The sequence below is a fragment of the Acomys minous genome (genome assembly GCF_964271855.1).
Source record: "Acomys minous genome assembly, chromosome: 14".
Classification (NCBI taxonomy): Eukaryota; Metazoa; Chordata; class Mammalia; order Rodentia; family Muridae; genus Acomys; species Acomys minous.
This window is the reverse complement of record NC_140496.1, coordinates 44895283-44918141: the sequence shown is the minus strand read 5'-3', so window position 1 is coordinate 44918141 and position 22859 is coordinate 44895283. Positions and strand designations below refer to the sequence as shown.

At 43.7% G+C, this 22859-nt stretch overlaps 1 protein-coding gene across 12 annotated transcripts in view; it reads right to left on the bottom strand.

Annotated features, from left to right (window-relative positions):
* IL15 (interleukin 15) overlaps positions 1–12808 on the bottom strand; it is a 73427-nt gene extending 60619 nt beyond the window's left edge. The window contains exons 1-3 of one of the 12 annotated variants that reach the window (XM_084755335.1): positions 12162–12800; positions 11687–12040; positions 7396–7512 (exon numbers count right to left, since the gene is read on the bottom strand). The gene's annotated coding sequence lies outside the window, so the exon portion shown is untranslated. The other 11 variants (XM_084755337.1, XM_084755330.1, XM_084755329.1 and 8 more) reach the window with 11 other exon arrangements.
* Positions 12809–22859: the final 10051 nt, after the last annotated feature.

The window sequence follows — 22859 nt, the reverse complement described above, 5'->3', positions numbered from 1 at the left end:
CTAAACTGAGCACTGCTGAAGCTTTTTCCAATACGCATAGTTCTGAAGCAAACAATTCAACAAATAAATAATATGTATTAATAAATCAGTTCTCCTAAAAATAGCTCTTCTTTCTTTTCCCAGTTATTTTTGTTTGTGGTGCCTGTGTCAGTCTGGTTGGTTGGTTCTTTGGTTGTGTCTGTCTGTCTGTCTGTCTGTCTGTTTAGTTAGTTGGCTGGCTGTCTTTAGAGACATGGCCTTACCAAGGTGGCTCAGGCTGACCTTGAACTCAGCATTATCAAGTGCTGGAATTGCTTGGTAAGTTCACAAACATAGAATGTAGACAAATATCCAGGATCAAGACAGGAAATTGGCTTAAAGCTTGACTTTTGATGAAAAAACTCATATAGGAAGTGACTCTTTAAAGACAGACATGTAAAAATGGGTATAGGGTAGACAGAAAAGTGTTTTAGAAGACAGCAGGCAGAGGAAATTTGACAGGCAAGCAAGAATATATGAACCTTAGCCCTCTCTCTTGAAGACCTCAGAACAGACCAAGGCTTTCCTGACACTTCACTGAGCATGGCTTCTCCCAGGGTCATTGGCTCTGGGACAATCTATTATGTATGTGACCTGCATCTATACATCTCTCTGCCTCCTGGAGAACAGTCTCACAATTGTCTGCAACTGACAATTTTTTACTTGCTAATTTCTATGCTCTAGGTCACCAGATCTCCAGGTCAGTGCTCCAAATGACTAATACTCTCAATTATATGACCCACTTTTATTACAGTCTTTAGATTCCAGAATTAGTTTATCCTTTTCTTGTTTTATTTATAGCCAGTATCTGTCCCTAGCCCCTTTAATTTTTCTATCCCTTTCTTAATTTTCCTCCACCCCCCCCAACTCTTCTCCCATGCCTCCCACTGACTCAAAAGTTGTCAAGTGTTTAGAATACAGCCTATATACTCTAGTCACTCAACATTTCTGGACTGGTGACTGAAGTAAGCAGCCCAATGGATAAATAAAATATGTTAATAATTAGATTCTCTTTAAAATAGCTTCTTTCTTTTTTTCCAGTAGTTGTTTTGTTGGTTATCTGGATGTTGGTTGGTTTGGTTGTTGGTTGGTTCTTTTAAAACAAGAATTTACAATGTAGCCCAGACTGGCCTTGAAAGCATCTTCCTGCCTCTGTGTATTGAAGACTAGAATTACCAGGTATGGGCAACCATGCCCAGCCTTTCCTATTTTTTTTTTAAAAGAGTGTTGTATTTCTTAGTAGCAATATATCTATCATTCATTTATTCATTCATTGAGTTTATAATAGAAACTTCCATAATGCCAGGATAAACAAATGACAGGGCTGTGTCAATGAAGAAAATAATAAACATGCATGTTCCACTGTAGTTTATGTTGTAACACAAGAAGAGAAGTGTTCACAAGTCATTAAAAGTCCAGGGTCCCTTTTTATGATCATAAAAAAAAAAGCTACGAAAACTGAAATTTTCCCTTATTTTATCCGTTATTAAAACATGAATTGAATAGATTTTTTAAAAAATCTCTATTTATAATTGCATTTAGTTCACTTTCGAACTGGTATCTGGAGAAACTTTATTGTTGCTACCTGCATCATCAGATACCATTTAACTTTTAAAATCCTGGAAACTAGTGCGGTGTTTGCAGTCACATTTGACCCTCTGACTTTCAGATGAAGTACTCCAAGCTGGGGTGCATTAGAGAAGGTGTGAAGTGGGGACTACTGGTGGGCACGCTCCAGTGTGAATGAGGCGCCTGAGTGACGCCTAAGGGAGGGAAAGGAGAGTGGACAGAACTTAGGCAAAAAGCGACAGCAAGTTTAAAGGTTCTTTGGGAAACAACGTAAAATTGTGTTTGATAAGTAGAAAAACTGACCATGTTAATGAATCAGTGAGCCAAGAAACAAAAAGGGGGGAATAGATGAGACACACGAAGGACGCCAGTCACCAGCCACTGCAATTGAACTTTTTTTTTTAAACATAGAGTTAGAGGAGAACACAGAGGAAGGCTCTGAAGAGAACAGTAGTGTGACCCACATCGTTTCTTTACAATGCCACCCTTTGTGGAATCTAATTTCCAGAAATAGCTGCCATAAAGCAACAGTTTCCAGCCTGTGGATATCCAGTCTGCTCATCAAGAAGTGACGCCTGTGTCCTCTAATCTTGAGCAGAGGATGGCCTGATGAGTTCTTTTTTCCCAGAGGAATGATACAAGTGTGGCAGTCAGAATTAAGTTTTCCCTCGTTCAGGCTGGCAGCTTCTACTTCCTGTCATACAGGAGTTGAATGTTACATAAAGTGTGGCCCCTAACACCGACGCCATCTGCAATTGATTCTCACTGAAGAAAAAGTCGTGTCCTCAACAGGTATATTTACCACACTAAACAGTTGGGCCACATGCCGACCAGTAGACGGCCAACACAAAATGAACTCAGTGGCATTTTTGTAGACCTTTTTGTTTCCTATTGCGCTATTTTTGTCTTAGTGGTCTTTTGTTTGTAAACTATGGTTTCTGACATTGTGCCTTTATGGGTCTTGTGTCTTGTGTTTTTATTTTTTTAATGGATTTGTGGCGGTTCTGCTTGTTTGCTTGCCTGTTTGTCTGCTTTGTAAGGAAAGAAAGGGTGTGGAGTTGGTTGTGAAGGGAGGAGGGATGACTTTGAGAGGAGTCAGGGGAGGAGGAACCAGGATAAGGATATGCTGTACGATTGATTTTTCAATTAAAACCAAACAAAAGAGTCTGATAACCCTGAAATCCTTAAATCCTCATGCTATAAGGAAGGTACCCCAGCCAAGGGGAAAGCCTGTGAATGACAACTCAGTTACCCAAGTAACAGGACAGGAAACAGATATGAAGTGCCTTATAGATGCTCCTGGGTCCATCAGTGCCTTGAGCCTTAATGGACTTAACACTCCTCCTGAGAGGATGCTGGCATTGAGGGAGAAGAGAAAAAGCATCACTCCTTTCCCTGGTTCAAATCTTTAACCTAAAGAAAAAAAATTTTTTTTAATTTTTCTGACACTAAGTTTAGGGTAGTTCATTACAGAAAAACTAACTAGATTGAAATGATCAGGCAGTGGACAGCTAAGAAAAGGCAAAGATGATATCAGTAAAGCCAGGTGGTGCCATGTTACTGGCATCTAAAGAGAGGTCAGCTCATGCTACACTGCACTGAAAAAAGTTAGTTGTTGGTAGCACGGTGGCCTGCGATATTGTTATAGGAACAAAATGGACTTCTGAAGGTGACAATTGGCTGCATTTAGCTGCTAAGATTAACTATAGTACCAGAGAAATAAAGGAATTTCAAGCTGGCTGTGACGGGCCATACAGCACTGGAAAAGCAGAACTCATGAAGCACAAATCAAGACCAGACTAGCTACACAGCCAGTTCCAAGGCACTATGGGTTACAGGACACTTTATCTCAGAAAACAAAATACTGCCCAGTTAGAAATAAAATTGATTTTCCACCTTGCTTGTCTAGGCATCAACACATTTTCAAAGGAACACATGGTCTTGTAGCAAAGATAAATTGAGGGTTCATTAGAACAACGTACTCTCAGGTTAAAGATCAAATGACCTGTGTATCAGAATCTATCATTAAAACCTAAGGAAGTTTTAAGGTCAAGCCTTGCAGATCTGGCCACCTAGTCTGAAGGCTCCAAACACCTTACAAGTTCTTCTAAATTATTCGCATTCACAAAGTAAAGAGAAGCCAGTCTTGGGGGCTGTGAAAATAGGTTTTTTCTTCTTCTTCATGGAATGAATCTCAATAAAACTCAAGGAAATCTGAAAGTTTTAAAGGTATTTAAACTTAAAAAAAAAAACAAAATCCAAAATAACAACTACATAAAAGAGTGCTCAAACAACCCCTAACTCTAAAAGGAGGAAGTAGACAACTTAATTGAAAATGTGTTATTTCTCATGCCAAAAACAGGAAAGGTCCAAGCAGGAGCCAAATATCCAAAAGGTCAAGATAAAAAGCCAAAAAAACAAAACAAAACAAAACTATTTTCCAGTGTTCACAACTCTAGTTGGCTGTGTGAGCCTGGGGCAGCAGGGCCTAACAATGAGGTGAACTAAAGACACAGGCAGTAGACGACTTGACTCAGAGCATCAGACAATTTACAGTCTGAGGGTTAAGAAGAGTCACATGAGTAAAGTGTACAATCACAGGGACAAGTCACATGTGGGGGGGGGGAAACAACAACAAAACAAACCATGTTCTTCCATAGAGGCACATGAATAACAACAGCTGCAGTAAAACCGCTTCTGTTACACTTGGGAGGAGAACAAAACACATTCTGAGAATAACTCTGTGTTTGGAAGAAACTGAGGTCCTAAGCTCCATGTCTTGTTTTCTAGGAGTTGAGTTTTCTCACAAGCGCTCAGAACTCCCCTTACAGGACCTCATTTTTGGACTGTGTTCTGACACTCGTGGAACAAATTTGAGCTTTTTTTTTTCCCAGCACATTTTCTGCTTTGAGGGCAGAGAGAACTAATGACACAGGCCAGCCTGGGTGTAGAACTGCTAAGGACTAGTGGCTATCACAGCCTTTCTTTTTCTCACTTTTAAATGGCACTGTCTATTGTAATTGTTCTACAGATGTCATATAAGTGTACACTGGGGGGCAGGAGAAGCTGGCTGTCTTTTTCAGGCCAGAGATCTCAGCACCCAGGAAACAAAAGGCACCAGAAAAACTTAAAGATCTAACTTAAGAATGTCACGTCTGAACCACAGACAGTGATACGATAAGCTATGGGGCGAGAGGTGGCAAAGAGTGGGCAAAGTCCATCACGGCTATAGTTTAGATACTGAAGACCATTTCCAAGGCATGGCTAAGTCAGTGAGAAAAACAAATTAACAATAACTCACGTCGACTTACTCACTGGTTATTTACACAACTTTAAAAATAGAATTGTCACCAAATAGCATAGGAAGGACTCTGGGGCAGGTGGATTATGGGGTAACGTTGAGACCTCAGTGTTCTAAACATACAATCAGGGATTATAGACGGACTTTGACTATCAGTCTAGAGTTCATGCAGGAGGCCATGACTAGAGATATACATTTATGAAACATCAGCCTATGAAAGCATTAAAATCTATGAGTCAGGATGAGATCACCAGGAGAGGAATCCCAGGTTTAGAGAAGTAAACAACTAGTAAAAGAATGAGATAGTTGCCGGTGAGGTAATAGGAAGGTAAAGATGGGGACCGAGTAAGGAAGGACAGATGGGAGAAGAAGCCAGACCCAGCCTGTGGGGTTAACCACGACTAGATGTTTTGAATCTATCACAAGAGAAGTACACTTTCAGAGGGGAAGTGGGCATGTGCTGTGCGGCAGTTTCCTCCAGATCCAATCCTGCTAACTTCCAGAGAAGCTCCTTAAAATAGAAAGTAGACAACTCAGAGCCGGGCGTGCTGGCACATACACCTTTAATCCCAGCACTTGGGAGACAGAGGCAGGTGGATTGCTGTGAGTTCGAGGTCAGCCTGGTCTACAAAGCAAGTCCAGGAAGGCCAAGGCTACACAGAGAAACCCTGTCTCGAAAAACAAAAAACAAAAAAGAAGAAGAAGAAGAAGAAGAAGAAGAAGAAGAAGAAGAAGAAGAAGAAGAAGAAGAAGAAGAAGAAGAAGACAACAACTCAAAAGAGCTCTAGGAAGTTCCTGAAGCTCACCAGATTCATGTGGCCCTTCCTTCCCCGCCACCCCCAAAGTAAACAATCAAGGCTGCTGAGAGTCACTCTCAGAAAAGCCAAGCTGTAAAAACAGAGGATTCCGAGATCAGACCAGCTGCCTGGAAGAACAGAAACCAGACGCGCTGTCTGCAAGAGGCTCAGGCTACCTGAACCACCAAGGCACTCTTTAACCTCTCCAGTAGTGCAGGCTGTACAGTGTGCTCTATGTTTTCCGGTTTTGTGAGGTGTCACCCATGCTGAAGAGCGCTCTGGTGATGCAGCTGCCTTTGAGTCATTTCTGCTCCTATAAGTAGTCCTCACTCATATTTCTGTAAGTAATCCAATTTTTAAAAGTTGGACTTTGGTGGTATCCCTAGTTTGGAGGCTGTGGGCTTCATATATGGGCTTAGTAGGTATGTGTATGTGTGTGCGTGCGCGTGTGTGTGCGCGCGCGCGCGCGCGCGCGCGCGCGCTCGGTGTTGCATCTCCCCAACAAAAGCCTTCTCACACAATAGCATGAAATTCTGGTTTGTTCAAAAGAGTCTAAGAATAGAAAATCTCAGGTAAGTTTGAAAGTTTTCTATATGGTGGATAAATGCCAAATATTGTGGGAAGAAATATAACAAAAAAAATTGGTCTGTAGTTTTCGTAATAGGAGAAATTGGAGCAGAGGCACTGTGGCAGAAACTGGGTCTAGAAGACATGAGGAAGGCATTGCTCATTTAAACTATTCGGACACTCAGTTCCACTGATGACCAGGGGGCCCTTCGCAGTGGCCACACTAGGTTCTTTAAAGCCTCTACTCTGCCCAGTTAACAATGGTTACCCAGAAGCCCAGGGGAAGCGTGAAGATAAGGCAGATCCAGATCAGGGACCTCCCTGAATACCCTGTCACCAGACAAAGGTAGCGCGGGTCCTAAAGGACCTACAAGTCCACACTCACTGTGTGTAGAAGAGCTTTGACAGGTGACCTGGGCTCTCCTTTCCCTCTTCCTTTTTCATGATTACCCTTCTCCAAATTTGGAAAGAAAGACACAAACTCCTCCCACCCAGCGTCTCACCACGTACTGTGCTCCTCCAGGATGCTACCTGCAGGGAAAATGTTCATATAAAGGAAGCCTTTACTCAAAGCGTTGGCATCAATGTCTTCTCCACTTCTCTGATACATCCTTTCAATACAGCCTCAGCTTTACGGATAGTTCTTACTTATTAAAAATTGACAGGCTATTTGAGTTGTGTATTCAAAATAGCACAAATAAGAATCGTCTAATAAAATGCCTTTTGTTGTGGCGAGGTAAGAAGGAGATTTGTAGACCGTGGGACTGGCGGAAGAAAAGCTCAGTTGTTGAGTATTTGATTTAGAGTCTTGAGGACCCGAGCCTAAATCACCAGAACACATATCCCAAAAGAGTGAGGCGTGTGGACCTGAGATTACAGGCCAATGCTAGGGAGGCAGACGCAGGCAGATCTCTACAGCTTACTGGCCGGCCAGCCCAGCCCTACTGATGAGTTGCAGGCTAATGAGCAACACTGTCCTAAGAGAAAAATGAATGACAGATGCCTGAGGGATGACACCAACACACACACACACACACACACACACACACAGACACACACACACACACACACACACACACACACACACACACACCCCACTACCCTTTCCCAACATAAGCACAGAACAAAACTGGAAAGACATACGTTTAACTATGAAGGTTTTCAGCGAAGGGACAGTCCCTTGATCACCTCCGAGCTTGGTCACGACTTCTCAAAGGCTGCTTTGTCTTGTACATTTTCAGTGGAAAGCACAAGAGCCAACTGTGCATCGAGAAACATGACTCAATGTTATTAGGCACTGATAACCTTCCCGGGGCCCCTCTCCGTGTCAAAACAACGAGTTAAGCTCCCTTCCCCCACCAATCCTGAGGTCATCTCTTCCCCCAGCTCCACCCTTGATCATTTTCAGTTTCTATTTTTTCATTAGGCAAAATAATTTCTATCCTCCTCCTAATGTGGTCTGTGACCTCTTAGGACACAAAAGAGATAGCGATAGCACTGGGAGAAAACACACATGTTTACACTCAGGTACAGAAATCACCATCACACTATCTCTCTATAGCCCTCTATCCTGTAGTGTGATAAAAAAAAAAAAAAAAACCACACACACACACACACACACACACACACACACACACACACACACACTTGAAGACACATGCATCCAAACACTCCGCCTCCCAAGAGAGAATGTGTACAAACACTGAGACCTGAAATGGCTGAAAAAGCCTCACTTTCCTCATTCTGACCCACTGCTGGCTACCTTGCTTTTTAACTTAACTTTTATTATCATGGTGTGTGTCTGCGTGATGGGGGTAGGGAGTTCATGTGCCATGGCACCTGTGTGAGGGAGGGCAGAGGACAGCTCCATGGAGTGGTCTCTCTCTCCACCCTCACCTGGGCTCCAGGGTTTGATCTCTGGTCACCAGTCTGACATAGCCAGCTCCTTTACTTGGCATGCCAATTCCCTGGCCCAGAATAACACTTTGGAAAGAGATAACATTGTTTCATATAAAGCAAAATAATTACTCAAACGATGGCCAATGTCTGCTTCCTGGCACAGATCTCGTGTGTGTGTGTGTGTGTGTGTGTGTGTGTGTGTGTGTGTGTGTGTGTGTGTGTGTTTTGTTTCTCACTTTACTGAATTTAAAGCATGACTCCCACAAAGAGAGCATTGATGAGAGTCGGGCTCAACCTCAGCCGTGTGCCCTACTCCACATGGACAATGTCTCGCTAGCTGGATGCTGCTCCACATAGGAGGCCATGACGGCGCCACCTTTTACTCTTTTCTCTTTGGTTCGGTAGGAATAAACGTGGAATGGGCTCAGAATTCCACAGGGCTGTGCCTGTGACGTGCCAGCATGGAGCCTGAGGCAGCAGAGCCTTCTCGTCAGCAACTTTCAGGTTCATGTTAGGTTACTTCTGAACAAATTGTTCATTTGTACTTCAGATCTCAGTCGGGATTTCTAGGATAACCTTGCTTCTCCATTCGCCGTAATCTGAAGACAATTTAAAAGAGCCCTTCTGTCTGCAGACAGCTACTAACACCCACACATATATATCTGCAAATCTACAGGATATATATATATATAAATAAATGTACATATGCATGTGTAATTTTTAATTAGTTGACTGAAACATAACAAAACAATTATTAGTAATTATTATTAACTAAGTGCATGCCATGTATCCCTAAAACCACTCATTTCGACTCAACACCCTGATAGATAGAATTTTTCTTCCCACCGGCACAGAGGAATGCACAAGCCTCATTCAATGTTGAGTTGCAGCTACCTCTTGCAGTTGCCAGAACCGGGAATGGGACATCTAAGAGCTAATGCTGAGGCAGAGAGATGGAATATGGCTCCTTGCCAGCCCTATCACATTAGACTTTCTGAAGAAGCCATCTCAAAGCATGACTGTCACATCCTCAGTCCATGACGTAACAAGAGATTCTTCAACCATCTCACTTTGACTCCTAGCTTCCTACTTGGATGGGTGGAATGGCAAGTAGCAAGCTTCAGGTACAGAAGTCAACCCAGATTTGTCCATTATGAGTCATTATTTTTTTGAATTGATACACACACACACACACACACACACACACACACACACACACACGGCAGATATTTTCATTCAGGGAGCATAATTTCTCTAAAAGGTCAAACATATACAGATAATATATCATTATAATTTTAAATATATAGTTGATAATATCAGTTTCAGAAATAACTTGAAAACAAAACTCTAGCAATGTTGTCCCAAAGTGAGATTGGTCCCAAAATAATAATTGTCACTGCTAAACTGTGGAGAAATAGTTCAATGGGAAATAATTCATTTTATCAGCATTGCAATCTTAGGTCTGTCTGGGTTGGAAGAGGTCAACCCTCCCACGTCCTGTTTCCTTTCAGAAGGCAGTGAGTTACTTTACCCACAGATGTACCATGTTTCTATCAGTAAATAATATAATATTCTTTATAATAAACAATACATAAATATATAAAGTATATATTTATAATAATATATGACACGTTCTAAAACCGTGTATACTCAGAACAATATCGGCGGCTTAGGATTTAAGTTGATGTCTGTTATTCCTGTAACTACCCAAAATTCCGGCTGTGGAATGAAGACAGTATTTCCTATGCTATCACCAACCAGTAGACAGATGAACAGTTAGGCCCAAAACAAAAGCAGAAAAATCTGGGAGAAACCACATTGTAAAAAGTTTCAAATGCCTTGGGTCAAATAGTCACTTGGCAGGGCTGCTTGGTGTAACAGCAATCTCCCTTGGGAAAACCCTGAGTTCCTTTTTCAGCTTTCCTGAAACTGCAGGGAGGCAGCACACCTTAGCTACAGTGCTTCCCAAGGTCAAAAGCCTTCAGCTTCCAAAGTCTGTTTCAATAACCTTAAGCTATTTTTTTTCATCTTCAAAAACAGTTCATAAAACAACTGTGTCATCGGCAGGTGTCATATCATGGAATATAGCTACTGCCATTTCCTATCCTTGAAACAAGATTTGTTTGTTTGGTTGATTGGTTGGTTGTTTCTGTTGTTGTTGTTTTGTTTTGTTTTTGTGAGACAGGGCTTCCCTGTGTAGCCTTGGCTGTGCTAGACTTGCTTTGAAGACCAGACTGGCCTCGAACTCACAGTGATCGGCCTGCCTCTGCCTCCGAATGCTGGAATTAAAGGCATGCGCCACCACCGCCCCAGCCATTGAAACAAGACTTAAACAAGAAAGCATTATAGTATTTTTCCTTTAACCCATCAGCAGGAAAATTCCAACCAGAACTTGCTTCCCATTCACACTGTGGAGCTTTTCCTGCCTGCCAATCAGCAGCCAGGCAAGCATGGAAGCTAGGGAAAACCTGACTCCCTACTGTGTTGCAAAGGCAGGAGGAGCCATCAGTCGGACTGCACACTCTCAGACTCCAGGAAAGAGAAAAAGCTAAAGATCCGGACAGGCAGACACACTTACACCACTCGGGGACACACTTACAACCAGCCAGAAGCACTTCTGGTGCTTCCGCGTTTTAAGCAAAACTCCCGATTTGATTTGATTTTTTTCACTCTTAAAGTCTGAAGTAACTACCGCTTTGTCTGTGATCCTTTCGTTCTAGTGACGTTCCTTCTGTGGTCACTTCCCTCTTATCATCCCCACTAAGCTTTCTTCAAGGAATCCTTTAAATTTTTGGTGACAATCCAATGTTGATAAGAATCTAACTTGCAGGCTCTACACAGAAGGATGCGGTAATCTCAGTGATCTGTTTATTTATCAACTCAAACTGGAGAACCCGGCCAGGTCAGTGGAGCCTCCCTGGCTCCAGAAAAAAGGCAGAGACCTGCCACCAACACGAGTATCTGGAATCAATTTAAAATTCACCAGTGGAAAATACTTGATGCCAACCACTTCATTTCCATTTCGGCTTCTGCCTGGATGACTCTTCCAAGAGTCTGGAACCTGTATTGCTTACAGTGTTTGGTTTACATATCCCTGGGAGCTATTACAACCCTAAATGCAGGGGGTTATAAAAACCCTTCTATGGTTTCTATTCTTGGCAGCGCTGCAGTCTCAAACCCATTTGAAAAAGTTAGCTTGGTTTTCACCCAAAGCCCACTTGATTTTATTTCAGGTCCCTTTCCCTGAGGTGCGTCCCTTCAACCTGGCATTCAGATACAACTGCTCTGATAAGCCTTATATGACTTGAGCTAAATTGTCGCTAATACAGACTATGGCCATTCCTGCACTAGAGAGAGGGAGAGAGAGAGAGGGAGGGGGAGAGAGAGGGACAAGAGAGAGAGAGAGAGAGAGAGAGAGAGAGAGAGAGAGAGAGAGAGAGAGAGAGAGAGAGAGTTCTGAGCGCATGCATCCTTTTGCTAGGGCCAGCAAAAGTTTGGAAGAGGCATGGGGTAAGGAGAGAAGCAGCTCTGGTACCTTTCCTGACCTCTCTGAGCTTGGTTAGATGTGGAATTCAGCCTTCCAAGCAGCAGGATCTTGTCGTCGTCCAACTCTGCAACTGGGCGGGGGCAGCCAGACACGCGTTGCTCCCCCCAGTCCTGCCCTGGCAAGGTCCCTGCAAGCGCAGAGCGATGTGCACCGCAAGCCGCTGGGCGCAGCGGGCTGGAGAGACTCGCGGGAGGACCCGCAAGCTGCCCTACTCTGCAAGGGGAGGATGTAGAGGAGAACCCCGGAGAAGAATGTCTGGACAGAAGGGAAGAAAACACTCTGCACATAGCGCCACTGAGAATTGAAGTCTCGGTCAAGAGGGCGGGGCGGCCAGGCCTGCAGCTGGTCGGGGAAAAGGGTGCCTGAGCAGAGCCAGAGCTGGGAGGGGCCCGGGGCGTAGGCTTTCGGGAAAAATTCCATTGTTGATCCACCACCACCAGCACTACCACCTCCCATGCTGTACCTCCATAAAGTTCTGGCTGCAGGATGCAGAGCGGCAGCCAACGTGAGCAATCGGGGCACTAGGGGCGAAATCAGCTGGGGGTTTTCCCTGGTCTCCCCGGTGCGCTTTCCAGCCTGGGAGCCCCAACCCCAGCTAAAAGAAAAGTGAAAGAGAAAGAGCCCAAGCTGAGGCGGAGATCAACAACACTCCCCCCCTCCCCGGGAGGGGGGGGAGGCTGCGGGAGGGACACGGGCTCCCGGAAGGGCCACCACACCAGGTGCCCAAAGGATTCCACCACTGCCAGGCCCCCCGGGGCACAGAACCTGAAGGACAACTGAGAGCAAGCAGTCTCCGCCCCCGTGGGCAGTTGGCCGCAGTCTCTGTGTGTCCTGGAATGTCTTTGCCTTCTGTGAAGTTTCAAGGAGCTGGCATGAGTTCACAGGTGCCTTGCATCTACAGCAACTGGTCTGGCAGGGAGGCAGGGAGGCAGGGAGGCTTCCTCAGAAAAGCCAGGAGACCTGGAAGTAGCTTGCACCAGGAAGAAACTGAAAAGGACGATGGGTCTGAAATGGGCGGTCCTCCAGAGCAACCCTTGACCTGTTTACAAGTCTGGAAAAGGGAAGTTTCTGGACTCTTACTAGAAGATGCCTAGGGACCTTCAGGGGATGGTGAACTTCCACTAAATGCCTAATTTGTAATCGAATGTAAAACATTGCACATGTCTTTTGATGGGAAACAAGGCATGGTTAAGGGAATATCTTTAAGTTGGACGTTAGGATCGACTGTACCAACGAGGATTCAACTACAAGTCCATGCTAGAGAGCCCTAGATCCCAGCCTTGAAAGCACCTCTTGGAACAGCGCACCCAAGTGAATCACTGAAAAGCCCTGTGGCTTGTGTTTCCCAAAGCTTTTAAGGAAGCCAGGAGAAACGATGAGACCCCTTGAGTCTAGTTTAAGACGCAACTGTGTTCTTTTTGTAACACATGAAAAGTAGTAAAACTGGAACATTCGAATTGTTAAATATAAACTGTGCATGACATTCCACATAAAATTATTTTTGTGAGAAGTGTGCTTTCACGAACTTATCTTGTGCCACCTCAAGTTTTAGAATTTGAAACAGTAGCTAATAGACATTTGGGTAACAATCTCTCCAAATGTATAGTCAACAGAAGCGAAAGCATGTGTATTTTTATAACCATTTAAAAATTTTACTTCCATTATAAAATATATTTAAAGAAATGTAAGACTCTAAATGAAGACATGACTCAGTGGTTCAGAGTGCAGCTCAGAGTTTGGCGTTAAAGAGTGGTCCCTGTGCTCTTGCAGAGGACAAGAGTACCATTTTCAGAGCCAGACTGCAGCCCCTGCTCCAGAGGATCCAATAGCACTGGCCTCCTGAGGGACCTGCATTACACACACACACACACACACACACACACACACACACACACACATACACACATACACACAAATACGTTTTTCTTTTAAAATCGGAATGGTAGAATCATTCTTTTTGTACATAAGAATATGATGAGTTTTCTTGAATAAGGCCAGTGAGTTTCAAATCCAATCACGTTTCCATCTTCAGTGGAGGCTCTGCTTTGCCCAATGAGCATGCGCTGTAAGAAGCTAAAGCTAGGCTGACGTCCATCACAGTGATGTAAAAGCAGTGAACACCCCAGCACATGAGTCCCAGAGGTGAACAAGTAGGTCTGTGCCTCAAGCCTCAACTTAGACTTCTGCAAAGCTCTGTGTATTCTTGCAAGGTGATTTCTCTCACACCGCCCCTGATCTCCTTATGTCTTCTGTGTGCCGGGCAGCAGGTAGAGGAGGACTCACGTGACCAACAATAAGATACCTCATGGACTACACCCAGTACCAGGGCCAGCTGTTGCCGCTGCCAGAAGAGACAATGCATTCCAAGTTGTGCCCTTCTGTCCATGTGATCTACTGAGGCAGTTGCTTATAGCAGAAGTTCACCAGCCGTCGGGTCTAAATTACCATGCTGGCTATCCCCAGGACTTGTCAGACATCCCTACCTGAGAAGACACTTTTAAACCATGGCAGCCAGCACCCTGTGACAAATGTTCTGAGCTCCTAGAGAATCTTCATAATACCTTATGAAACCGGTGAGTGCTTTTCTCATGAGCTGAACTTCAAAGAGTAATCTGAGCACATTAAAAACAACAAAATTGCCCAATAATTACTGATTCCGCTTCAGATATATACAGTAGGTTTCACAGTAAGATGCTGAATGATGTATGAAGCATTTGTGCAGATTTTCCATAAAAATAACACCAATAACATTAAAATCAAATGAAGCATTGTAGCCGCAGGACCCATTGCATTCCACTGTTGCCGCTCAAACATCTAGGGCGAATTTGTTTTCTTAATTACAGATATAAAGGGAATTTCTGAATTACTTACGAGTGCCTGCAATCGAGTGACATTCACTTTGCAGCATAATTTGTTTGTGTTGCATTCCACTCAAACAGAAAATTTTAATATATGCAACTTGTACTTTCACTTGCCACAGGCTATTTGGCAAGATATTGAAAATTATTCACACCAATGAACAAGTAAATTCCACCACATAAATTAAAAGAAAAGACCAAGATTGATGAAACAATCTTGAAATTGCCTTAAGAGAGCTTTGGCAATTACAATACGAGAAAGACTGAAAACCAGCTAACTACAGCTCCCTGGAGCGGCCATGACAGCAATTTCCAAAGAATGAACAAAGAAATCAGAGTTTAATAAGTTAAATAAAATATCTGATTGTTTTCCAAAGATTAGCTTTGCTGTCTTTAAAATAAATTACTAGATGGGTGTGGTGGCTCATAGCCACCTACTGGTAATTAGGATTCTGAAGCCAGGAGTTCAAGACAAAACTGGCTTGCTTGAGTTTTTTGAGACTCTGCCTCAAAAAATGAAAAATAAAAAAAAAGAAGAAGAAAAGAAAAAGAAAGAAAGAGAAGAAAAAGAAAAATGAAAGGACTTAATATTGTTTCAATAGATGTTTGAGCCAAAGAAGTTAAACATTAACTCATATTTTAATGATTTAAAAAAAATAAGATGCCAGGCAACAGATATTATATGGAGAAATTTATCAAATAAGCATAAGGAGAGAAGGAAAAGGGGGGAGGGGTACCCCAGAGAGAAACAGAGGGACAGAGAAAAAAGAAAGAGAAGAAGAGAGAAGAGGTGGGAAAGAAGAGGTAAAAGGTAAGAGGGAAAGGGAGAGGAAGGGAGGGGTGAGGTGGGAGAGGGAGGGAAAGGGAGGGGTGAGGTGGGAGAGGGAGGGAAAGGGAGGGGTGAGGTGGGAGAGGGAGGGAAAGGGAGGGGTGAGGTGGGAGAGGGAGAGAAAGGGAGGGGTGAGGTGGGACAGGGAGGGAAAGGAGGGGTGAGGTGGGAGAGGGAGGGAAAGGGAGGGGTGAGGTGGGAGAGGGAGGGAAAGGGAGGGGTGAGGTGGGAGAGGGAGGGAAAGGAGGGGTGAGGTGGGAGAGGGAGGGAAAGGGAGGGGTGAGGTGGGAGAGGGAGGGAAAGGGAGGGGTGAGGTGGGAGAGGGAGGGAAAGGGAGGGGTGAGGTGGGAGAGGGAGGGAAAGGGAGGGGTGAGGTGGGCCTAATCTTTTACATACTGAGCAGAACCACACCCAGTGGCAGGTAGGCTATGACCTCACAGATAGGCAGGCTGGAGCAGGATCCTAACATTCCTACTTTTTCCTATAATTAAAAAAAATAAGGACGTTAGATTGTTTTCATATAAGCTAAGTTAAAGTATATAAATGTAGGTAAGGGAGGAGAGAGAGAGAGAGAGAGAGAGAGAGAGAAATGAAATGTCCAGATTATATGGTGAAGGAGAGGGAAAAGCTCTGCCCTGAAAGTTCAGGGTAGAAGCAGGGTATGTCAGCCATGCTCTGCAGCAGGTAGGGACCGAGGAGTGCTGGGGGAACCTGGAGCTATTTGTCCCGGGTCTGGAGCACACCATTTCAGCCTTTTGTAAATGGATAACAGGTGAAGTAATCAGTCTTTGACTGTTTCCTGCTGACAGTGGTCCCAGAAGAGTAGGCCGGTTGAATTCACTGCCCAGGGTCTGAGAGCATCTGTGGCCAGGAGGGGCAATGCAGGTCCAGCTGACATGATCCTTGAGGCTGGATTGGAGTACTTGTGGGTAGCTGCTTTGATGCAGGAAGTCTGGCAGGATACTGGAGCATATATGTGGGCAGAAGACAAAGTTAGTAGGTTAGGGAGAAAATCCCCAGTAGGTGTACATTTGAAACTCTTGGGATTGCAAAGAGAAAAAGCTTGAAAATAAGGAAAGAGACAATGCTTGAAAAATTTCGGAGTGCAAAGAAAAGGTTTGATCATGGGAACTTCCTCCCATTTTACTCTATTGCTGGCAGTAATTAATAAGGTTTAGTTTTGAATCTGTCTGTGTTTGGTTGCAGAGGTGTGTATGCTTAGCATCACGTAAAACGGGCTTGGGTATTTGAAATTCTCCAGAAGATACCCCAGAGGAGCCTGGAAAGGTGATGAGACTGTTTCTCATGGGGAGGTGAAGTCAGTAATCCATTAGGTCATCCTCAGAAATGGATTGTGACTCAAAAGACAGGTACAGACTGTCTTCAGTGACTTGTCAGTTCTGGTGAGCAACCAAAAGGGCGTAGCTCAGCCGAGAGCTGTGTTGGTGCTCTCATCCAGTGGGAAAAGTCCTAGTTGTAGGTCAGCGAAAAGGAACAGCCACGGTGATGCAGGCTGGGGTTGGGTACCTCTGTCCCCAGTGAACCAAAGAGGTGTTGACCGTCTCTCGGACAAAGGGAAGCATTTACACCAACTAGAAAGGGGGACTTGAGCTAGTGTTGGGTGCAGAAAGGTGGCAGTAAGGTAGTTAGGGAAGGTTTCTCAGAACCACTGAAAGGGGAGAAATCCCACCCACTGAAATAGGTGAAAGGTAGGAAACTTAGACTCTGGACTGGCAGTTCTTGTCTGGATTCCATTTGACCTAAGTGGTAGATTTCCTGTAGTTTACAAGAACCCTTTTAAGTTCATAAAGGGAGATAAATTTTAGACATGTTAGCTTATCGTTGTTTGAAATCAGCAGTAAAATACAGTGTTAGTCATACACATTGTAGGAAAAGAAAGTAGGCATATAGCTTAACAAGGGTTTAGGGAAAGAACATTATGTTAAAAGCGTGAATACTCTTTGAGGTAAGCTTAGGAAAGGCAGAAGCCTTATGGAAGTTTTTGACGTCTGTGGAACAGTTATATGCAGAGGACTGAAATCTCCTGTAGAGCAGAAGGGAGAAGGCTTACCTGATCTTGATTTTCAGCATCAGTACACATCATGAAAGATGTCTGTCCAGAAGATTGGAGACATATGATTCTAGCGCAATGAGAGACATTTTAAGAAAAAAGACAAACAAAAGGAAATTTTAAATCTTGAGCTAGGAATTATGATAGGATTGTCTATGATTTAATGAATGCAATCCATAGCAGTGGCCTCATTTATAGTCCCCTTAAGGGTACATTGCAGAGCAGGGATCTATTGGTCTCTGGTCTTTGGAAAGTGGCTTGCCCCATCTCAAGTTTCCCTGAAGATATGCTGAAGAGAGCCAACCCCTGACACTATTAATGACACTCAGCTGTGCTTGCAGGCAGGCGTCCAGCATAATTGTCACCTGAGAGGCTTCATCCAGCATCTAATGGAAACAGATGCAGAGACCCTCAGCCAAACGTTAGGCAGACCTCAGGGAATCTTGTGGAAGAAGCGGGGGAGGAAAATTTGAAGGAGGCAGAGAGGTCAAGGACACCACAAGAAAACCTACGGAATCAACTAACCAGGGCCCATAGTAGCTCACTGAGACTGGACCACCACCAACCAGAGAGCATGCATGGACTGGACCTATGCCCTCTGCACACATGTAACACAGATGTGCAGCTTGGTCTTCATGTGAGACCCCTAATAGAAAGAGCAAGGGCTGTCTCTAACTCTGCTGCCGGCCTTTGGATTCCTTTCCCCTTTTAGGCTACCTTGTCTAGCCTCAATAAGAGAGATTGCACCCAGTCCTTGTTGCAACTTGAGATGCCAAGATGATTTGATACCCATGAGAGGCCTCCCTTCTCTGAGGGAAAAGAGAGGGGAGGGGGGCGGGGAGGAGGTAAGAGGGAAGGATTGGGAGGGAAGGGAAGCTGGCATTGGGATGTAAAATGAATGAATGAATGAATGAATGAATGAATGAAAAAAAGTATGCTGAAAATGTGCAGACCTAAAAGATGCAATGATCTTCCCTCCCCTTTTATCCTCTCCACCAATCCATCCGTCTCTCCCTCCCTCCATCCCCTCCTTCCTTGCTTGTCAAGACTGGTTAAGTTTTTAAGCATCTTGGGGGCTGTGAGAACTGAGCTGTGCTAGCTACTGCTTCTGTAGATCTTAAGGGGCATTTCTGGTCCCATGTTATTTTCAATTATTTTTCCGCTTGATTTCAATCCCTCATGGGGTACATACACCCATGAAATTCCATGCATTCACACACATAAGCACAGGTGTGAATACACCTGGGCTCACAGCAGGCAGCTGCCCTCTGTGGTATGTAAGATATCATCAGCCCCTTCATTTTATAAATGATAAACCAGGCCTGTGGGGGATTATTCTATTGTTTCTCTCTTCCTGTGTGTCATTGTTGTTTGTGGGGTAGGGTTGGTTTCTTTTTGTTTGTTTGTTTGTTTGTTTTGTTTTGTTGTTTTTTGTTTTTTCATTCACCTTAGGTTGCACGCAGTTGGCTGATACAGAAGGTCTTGAACTTAGGCAGTCTGGCTTCAAATCCCTGACCTGTACTCTCTGCTTCTTCTAGCCTGATAGCTTCAGCCCACTGCTACTGAAATAGCCTGGAGAGGATTATCCAGGGCCTCTAGGGTAGGATCTCTCAAGGAGGTTAGCCAGTAGGAGGGCTGATGCCTGTTTCCCTTTGCCTTGAATCTCTCTGCCTGCTGAGCTCTTTGTGTTTCTGGAATGAAAGTGTCTCCAATATTGCAGGCAGCCCTGCTACAAACATAGGCCATTTGAGTGAAGTGATTGACAGCAGGCTGCCAGAGAGCTGTTGGAAAGTTAAAACCACAAAGTCAATGGCAGACAGGTCGCTGCTAGTTCTTAATAAGGACGGGCAATGGTGTTAAAGTGTATTATCTGGGTGAATCCATGGCGAAGGGAGAGATGGCATGTGATGTAAGGTAGAGAGGATAAACAAAAAGCCTTATTTTATGTATCTCAAAGTACATGGAAACTTAAACAAATTGTTACCCAGGAGGGAGAGGAGATTTAAATTAAAAAAGAAGAAGAAGGAAGAGGAGGAAGAAGAAGGAAAAGAAGAAGGAGAAGGAGGAGGAGAAGGAGGAGGAGGAGGAGGAGGAGGAGGAGGAGGAGAAGAAGAAGAAGAAGAAGAAGAAGAAGAAGAAGAAGAAGAGACTTCATTTGGTATCGCACCTATTCTGAACAGGCTTCTAAAGCTGACCTTCTCAGCACATACATTGCCCCTCAGAGCCTTACCACTTGACAGTATAAAGAGGTACATACTATGAATTGATATTGCTGGTATTTATTTCAATACTCTGTATCGAGTATACCTGCCGACAGTGATAAACACACATACAATTCTCGTATGACTCATTTTGCTGCATGTATTTGTTAGTTGAATGCGGGTGGTGAGTACATACCAGGTACACACGTGGGACTCAGAAGAAGAGCACAGCTCAGTGCCACAGTGTGCCCGCCCGTCAACAGTGAGCTCAGCAGGAAGCTCACAGGAATGACGTGGGACTTACATTCCCTCCCCTTCTCTCTTATCGAAATCTCCACTTGAAATACACCAAAGGCATAAGTACAGATTTTAAAATGATGAAACCAAGCAATGCATATTAGTCAGGACTCTTTTGACCCTCAACCTTCCTAATGCCAGGACCCTTTAATAAAGTTCCTCCTGTTTGGTGATTCCTAACCATAAATTTATTTTCGTTGCCATATCATAACTGTAATTTTGCTGCTGTTATGAATCATGACATAGATAATATTAGAAATAGAGGTTTGTCAAAAGGGGTCACAACCCACAGGTTGAGAACCGCTGCTCTAGTGGGCTAGAAAGAATTGGATATACATTTAAAGAGGATTTATTAGATTGTCTTATACAAGTGAAGATGCCAACAGTGGCTGTCTTCACAGCAAAGAGGCAGAGGTGCTAGTAGCTGCCCATTCTCCTGATCTGAATGCAAGCCCCGCCTGACACAGAAGCCCTGGAAGATCCCTGCAGGGCCACTTGTCTTTAGTACATGTTGAAAGGCCAAAGAAGCTGGGTGCTTAAGTCAGTAATGAACAGCAGCAGCAGCAGCAGTGGCGGTGGCGGCCACAGTGGTGGTGGCGGTGGTGGCAGAGGCGGCAGAGGCAGCAGAGGCAGCAGCAGCGGCGACAAGGCAGATGAGTTTGCCAGAGCAACTGGAAAGCAGCACAGGAGCAGTCAGATGGAAAACAAGGCTTTTCCCTCATACCGGAAGATGGCTCCTCCTACTTAATACACTAAGTATCTAATACATTAATAGCTTGAGTGTATTAGAATCACCTGAGCCCTAGCTTTTGTACAGGATAGCACTGTCATGAGAAGCCACCACCAATGATAATAAAAACACAATCCTTAATTAATAAGATAGATATTAAGTAGTGTGGAAATAAAGACATAAAATAGCATTGCTTTGTTGTAACATATGTTCGTAGATTTAAAAAAAAATTAAAGATTCATTCAGAAGCAGGTTAAATTGGAGGAAGTAGGTGATACAGCATTCAAGTTCTTACCCGCCCCAAAATAGAAAATCTGCTACTTTCGAAGAAAACAAAATAAAACATTAAAACCTTTACTGTTGTTGTGTAGAAGGAGACATTCACACACACACTAAATGGCCGTTTCCCTGAACAGTGGCTTTCACAGTGGAGACCTGACATTTTTATTGCGCTCGCAGCATGAATAAGAAATGAGAGTACTGAGCATAAAAAAGAAATCTTATGTTCACAAAGTTGGCCTTTGTGTTCAAACATAGCAAAAAAATCATAAAAAGTACCAGAAAAACCCATGCCTTGTATTTGAAGACACCTCCATCCATACACAAACATTCCAACGCGTGTAAACAGGAAGTAAAGCAGTGTTGGTGCATTGTTTGCACGTCTCTCCGCACAGGCCTCCCCTTTCAAATCTACCCGCATTTGCATTCACAATGCAACGTATTTGAGAAAAACTTTAGAATCAAAATAGGCTTTGGACAAACCTTAACCGAAGGTATCATAGCATTCCTCCTCCCTTTCCTTATAGCGGCCTCTGTATCTGCAGGGTCTAGCCAAGACTATAGAGGAGGGTAATAGTGCATAGTGTGTGTGTGCATGTGTGGGTGTGTTCATGCCTGGAGTGTGTGTGTGTGTGTGTGTGTGTGTGTGTGTGTGTGTATTGTGGAAGTCATTTGCTAAAAGCAAACAGTAGATTGGAAGCAGTCTTTCTTTACAAAGACCCTTTCTTTGCAAAGACAATGCCCCACAGTCTTTTCATTTATTTTAAATTTTCCCATAAGATATATATACCTATATATATATATGTATAGGTATATATATGTATATATACACACACACACATGATTCTGGTGTTTTATCCTTAAGTACTCCAGCTGTGAATTAGAAAAACAATTTCTTTATATGAAAGATATAATCACTTTTCAAGAAGATACTTAACTTTAGAGAGATTAGTTATGATCCAACTGAGATTATCTAAAAACTACAACATTTTTTTAGCCTGTGTAACTATAATACAATATTTTTATGCTAACATTTTATTTTCCTGCTGAGATCATTAGGTGAGTTTGATCGACTTTCAAGCTTGTGAATCATTTGACACGCACGTGAATGTATATAATATATAAAATGGGTTAAGTAACTATGTAATACAATTCTACACTCCCAGACCGGAAGTTCGGTAGCGCCCGCCTCACTTAGTCTCCTTTGTGCCTCATTTCTTTCCGTGTCGCGGACCTTCCTTCTAGGCTCTTCACGAAGCATGTGCTCCTACAGCGCACTCTTCCCGAGAAGCATCTTTTGGTGTCTTTTCAGAGAGAGTCGTCAGAAGCTCCATTTCTCCCGTGCGTTCCATCTGCCCTGCAGTGTGTGGTTGCCAGCTTGTCTGTCGAGTGTGTCTGATCTGTCTGTCCCTGCAGCCTGCCCCTAACAAAGGGCTTTGCTCTGCATCTCTAGATGTTATCAAACTGTATCCACACGTTGCTTACAACATGTATGGAATATTTATTTTGTTTAAGGTTGCTTCCAATCTACTGCTTGCTTTTAGCAAATGACTGCCACAACACACACACACACACACACACACACACACACACACACACATACACACACACACCCCAGGCACGAACACACCCACACATGCACACACACACTACGCACTATTCTGAATTTGGAGTGTGAACTTAAGATCAAAGCTCTGCATTTAGATTATCTACATGAGAAATCCAAAGCACAGTAAGGTTTACAGACAGGTTAAACCTAAACAAGCCAACCAAAAGTAAGATGGGGGGCTGGGTAGATAGTTTCAAATCATCTCAAGGCATATTACTAATTTGGCTGCAGGGTCCAGCAAACATCTTGTCTCTTTAGGGCCAAGAGATATTTTCAGGAAAGTGTAT